Source organism: Panthera pardus, unplaced genomic scaffold (genome assembly GCF_024362965.1).
Source record: "Panthera pardus isolate Hobbes unplaced genomic scaffold, ASM2436296v1 HiC_scaffold_16, whole genome shotgun sequence".
Classification (NCBI taxonomy): domain Eukaryota; kingdom Metazoa; phylum Chordata; class Mammalia; order Carnivora; family Felidae; genus Panthera; species Panthera pardus.
In genome coordinates this window covers 102959172-102964757 of record NW_026526721.1, presented here as the reverse complement: position 1 = coordinate 102964757, position 5586 = coordinate 102959172, and the positions used below count along the sequence as shown (strand labels likewise).

Sequence of the window (5586 nt, the reverse complement as noted above, 5' to 3'; positions counted from 1 at the left end):
TTTGTCTGAAATACTTGCAAATGGAATAAAATACATCTGTGAACTGTAGTCATTTCCCGGGTATCAAGAGATGAGAGGGAAGCTGAGTGTATAGACTGCAAAGTTATTATTTTGTGGACAAAACCTCTATCTACTGGAAGAAATGTTCAGAAGCTCGTGTTACACATATTTCCAGGTGTTGGATACATAATGCATAGTTTCTATAAAGAGCCTAGCTCTGACACTGCATCATCAGACAACTAAGTGTTTAAAGTCTTCTCATCAAGGGTTCTCATTCATACAGACAAACTAGTTTAAATTTCCAAGAAAGACATTTCTCCCGTGCCTATAATCACTTTCCTGTGGATTCACAGTGGCTGGTGTTACGACACAGCTGTTTAACCAGCTGCAAAAACAATAAGTGGAAGCCATGTAGAAAAGGTCATCTGTCAGTTGGTTAGCACTGATTCATCATCCTAAGGGCCAGGAAAGCTGGGGCTCTATCATCATCACCTCAGGAATGTCAGCAACTTGCAGGGCCCAAAACAAATGTACTCTACTTTTGACCTTTACTCTTCACTCTCATAATGTTTGTTACTCTATTTAGCATAGCTGCTCATGTAAAATGTGCATCTATTGTCATAATCTCAAGAATATTACTTCATTTTATTTTTTATTTTTTTAACTTCTATTCATTTTTTTGAGAGATGGAGAGAGACAGAGCGTTAGCGGGGGAGGGGCTGAGAGAGAGGGAAACAGAATCTGAAGCAGGCTCTAGGCTCTGACCTGTCAGCACAGAGCCTGACGTGGGGCTTGAACTCATGAACCATGAGATCATGACCTGAGCTGAAGTCGGACAACCAACTGACTGAGCCACCCAGGCACCCCTAAAGAATATTATTAATGCATAATTACATGACAGGAGCTACCTTTTGAATTGTTGGAAAATGAGAGAAGATGACATCTTTAGCCTCTTCCAGGTTGGCTCATGTTCTGCTATTTCTACCCTATGTATTGCTCTTCTTATAGCTACCTTTTTGGACCTATTGATTACTGGCTATTGAAAAGAATCATACAGAATACTTTGTTTTTCTGATAGGTCTGTTGGGTAAGATTTATTGCATCCTAACTTTGACCTGGAAAATATTCTTTCCCAATTAAACTGCAAAGAGAATGGTTCCATTAACTGTATACATTACTCATTGTATAAAGTGTATCTTCAGGATGCCTGGGTGGCTCGGTTGGTTAAGTGTCCAACTCCAGGTCATGGTCTCATGGTCTGTGATTTTGAGTCCCGCATTGGGCTCTGTGCTGACAGCTCAGAACCTGGAGCCTGCTTCAGATTCTGTGTCTCTTTCCCTCTGCCCATTCCCTACTCACTCTCTGCCTCTCTCTCTCTCTCAAAAATAAACATTAAAAAAAATTTTTTTAAGTTTATTTTAAAAACTTAATAAGTGGTCAGACTTTTCCCGGCTACTATTGATAATAAAATGTTGAGCAAGACTCTAAATTAGTAATGTCAATCCAAGTGGAAGGAAGACAATTGATCGCTAACAATACTTACTTTTACATATAGGAAAAATCAATAGTTTTATCTGTTTTACATATGGTACACAATGGGCATTCTTCATTAGCCTATAAACAAAGATTAACACATTTAATATTAGCAATTCTTTAAAGAATTGGAATATTTTGTTAAAAGCAAGGTTAAGCAATTTGTATTCAGTAAATGGTGAGTCCGTTGTATTTCTTTTGTCTTCCGAAAGAGAATTGCAAAGTACATGTGAAATAGCCTCTCCCAGTCCAATCCTCCTGCATATGACACCTATAAACTCTGGGCAAAAATAAACAACTAGAGGTATTGGAAACTAAAAGCAGGTAGAAATTGGGTCTACAGTTGGAAGAGGAAAATTGCACTGAGTGAGTTTCTCCATTTTTAAAGACTCTCAGTTTGAGGACAAGCCCTAGAAGGGGTAGCTAAAACCCCTGTGCACAGAGATAAGTGCATTGGCTTGAAGAACCAGAGGACAGAGTTCAGAGGGACCACAACAGCAGGACAACAAAGGGGAACATCCTGGAAAGGAGAGAGCCTGAGAGGGGATCCCCAAATTCTGTGTATGAACTCTGCCCAAATCTCTGGTTGGGCCCTAAACCATGCATACATGGGGAAGGCTAGCTGAGCAGCCCGGGTAAGGCTTAAAAAAAAAAACAAAACAACTGAATAGTGATTTCAGATGTACACCCACTGCAGGGAAGACAAAGTTTGAAGTTTGGTTCCACCCAAGTAAACTGCCTACTAAAACAGAGGAATGGGACCAGAATGGGGTCACATGCCCCTGTCCTAAGTGCAGCAGAAGTCAGGGCAGTGATGGTTTGCCATTTTCAGTCTTTTTATGGGTAGTAGATTGTGCTAGAAAGGATGCAGAAGGTTGGTTGGAAAGCAGATGGATAACGTAGAGGGTCTATAACTTTACAAAATCGAGAGAGTCTAGTTGAGGTAACGGAAGCAATTCAATTCTGTTGTATTGAACTAGGAAACTTAAAAAAAAAAAAGACAAGCTTACAAATTTATTTAATGTAAGTTTTATGTGGTATGGGAGCCTTCATAAGGAAATAAAGACCCAGAGAAATAACTAGACTTGTGTACTTTTATGCTAGGTTTGATGAAGAGTGGCAAGTCAAGGAGAAATGGAATGTTACAGTTAAGGAATGAGTGCTGTAAACTGGGGGGAACCCTGCAAGGCCTGTTTGTTGGGATTCTTCTTGGCTCCCTTTTGACCTTGGCTCCCTTTAAAATTTGAACCAAATTTTAACTCACTATATGGCAATCATACCTGCTGTATAATTTAAAACTTTTTATTGTGAAAATGTCAAACATCAACAAAGATTGATATTATGAATTTCTGCATATCCATTATTTGACTTCAACAATTGTCAACATTTTGTCACTATTGTTTTCTTCTGTATTTTAAATTTTATTTCCCCTGAAATTTTAATTTAATAGTTGTAAATGTACATAAAAATGGAAAGGATAGTATAGTGAGTTCCCATATACCTTTCACCTAAATTTACTAATCACTAATATTTTGGTATATTTGCTTTACTTCTCTCAAATATATATATATATATATATATATATATATATATATATATATATACACTCTCTCAAAAGTGTGTTTGTGTGTGTGTGTGTGTGTGTGTGTGTGTGTGTGTGTGTAGTTTCTTTTCTAAAACATTTGAAGGTAAGCTGCAGAGAACATTATACCTTGCCACTGTATCAGTTAACTTTTATTTTATTTTATTAGAAACTGTTTATTTTCCATCAACTTCATTTCCATTTTGTTTGCCTTTGTAGAAGAACAGCTTAAGACTACTCAGTGGTTGTTCCTGCCCATTCAGTGACCTGAGCAGTGGAAGCTGCAGACCAGTCTTCACTGGCAAGCTCAACACCCCAGTCTTCAGTGGGGAACTGCTGAACAGGCACAGAGGCACCTGCATGCCTTCAGACCAGTCCGAACTTCTGGGTGAGTAGCGATGAACTCAGGAGCTGGAGCAGTCCATTCACCTAGAAATTCCTCCTTGGTCACAGCCTTTTCAGTGTTGGTCTGCTCTTCCTTTTCAATCTCTTCAGGATCCCATTAGAAGTAGAGCTAAGGTATGACTTCCTATGTGTATTCATGGGAAATGGTACCTTGCATACGCAGAACTTTCTGGGCCAGCATCCACCACATCAGACCCACTGAGTGAGCTCCCTTGCTGTTGCATGGGATGACAGTGTCCATGTAGCACAGAGGAGAGTCTGTGTTACACAGAGCAGTAGTAGGCAGGTCAACATCAGATGCCTCTGTGAGAGGCTGGTGGTCAGCCCTGGGATCAGTAACCACCAGAAGTCTTGGCTCCTGGAAGGCTGCCTGGATCTGGGTAGCGAAGTGGCCAGCAATAAGAGTGGCTCTAACAGAAGCAGCAAACTTCAGCACAGCTCGCTGGCCAGTATTCCTGAATGATATGACACTGACATCAGCTGGGCTTTCAATGGCAGTAATGGCTCGAGCTGCCAGCAGAAGCTTCTCCCAGGTTCCTTTCAGATTTATGATGTAGATACCATCACTTTTCCTTCTGTAGATGTACTATTCCATTTGGAAGTCAAGGTTGGTGCCACCTTAGTGAGTTCCTGCTGCAAGTAATTTGAGGACATCCTTCTCCTTCATTTATAGGACATCAAGGGCCCCAGACATTGTGAAAGTTTCCCTTTAACTTACAACAGGAACACAAAACAACACCATACGGACCCCTCCCTGGGTAGCGTAAAAGGCTGTATCAGTTAACTTTTACTATAAATCACCTGGCGTTTTAAAATAACCATTTATTGGGGCGCCTGGGTGGCTCAGTCGGTTAAGCGTCCGACTTCAGCTCAGGTCGTGATCTCGCGGTCCGTGAGTTTGAGCCCCGCGTCAGGCTCTGTGCCGACAGCTCAGAGCCTGCAACCTGTTTCAGATTCTGTGTCTCTCTCTCTCTGACCCTCCCCCGTTCATGCTCTGTCTCTCTCTGTCTCAAAAATAAATAAACGTTAAAAAAAAAATTTTTTTTTTAATAAAATAAAATCAATGCATGTTCATTATTGAAATTTTGGAAAATAGACACAGGTTTAAAGGGGTTGGAGTGGGGTTTTCTCCTTTAAATTTGTCTCTATTTTCTATAGTTTCTATAATTAACTTCAAGTAATTATCTTGAAGTGAAATGTTACATTTGATGACACCTTAGGCTCTAGGAAAAAGAGTTTATATAAAACTTGAGTAAAATGGTATGAGGAGGGACATAGTTTATTATGTACATTTATTACATTTATTTATAATTTATTGCATTTTACCCCCCGCTGACTTCAGGGGCAGCTAGCTGGCTCATTTGGTAGCACATGAGACTCTTTCTGCTGAGGTCATGAGTTCAGCCCCATGCTGGGTGTAGAGCTTACTTAAAAAAAAAAAATTAAAAAACCACTTTACAATCCCTACTGACTTTTAATTCATACATATTATAAGCTGAATTGTGTCCTCTCAAAATTCATATGTCGAATCCCAATACCTGAGAATGTGATTGCATTTGGAGAAAGGGCCTTTAAAGAAGTGATTAAGTTCAAATGGGGTTATTAAAATGGGAACCTTGGGGTGCCTGGGTGGCTCAGTCGGTTAAGGGTCCGACTTCAGCTCAGGTCACGATCTCGCGGTCCGTGAGTTTGAGCCCCGCGTCGGGCTCTGGGCTGATGGCTCAGAGCCTGGAGCCTGCTTCCAATTCTGTGTCTCCCTCTCTCTCTGCCCCTCCCCCGTTCATGCTCTGTCTCTCTCTGTCTCAAAAATAAATAAACATTAAAAAAAAAATTTTTTTTAAATGGGAACCTTAATCAAGTATGGCTGGTGTCCTTATAAGAAGAGGAAATTTGGACACACAGAGAGACCCCAGAGGTCAGTGCACATGGAGAAAAGGCCATGTGAGGACACAGCACAAAGGCAGTCATCTGCAAGCAAGGTGAGAGACCTCAGGAGAAATCAAACCTGCCAGCAACTTGATCCTGGACTGCCAGCCTCCAGGATTGTCAGAAAATAAATTCTGTTG

General features: G+C 40.6%; 1 pseudogene; it reads right to left on the bottom strand.

Annotated features, from left to right (window-relative positions):
- Window positions 1-3339: 3339 nt before the first annotated feature.
- LOC109262076 (40S ribosomal protein SA-like) lies at window positions 3340-4214 on the bottom strand (annotated as a pseudogene).
- Between the last annotated feature and the right edge of the window lie 1372 nt (window positions 4215-5586).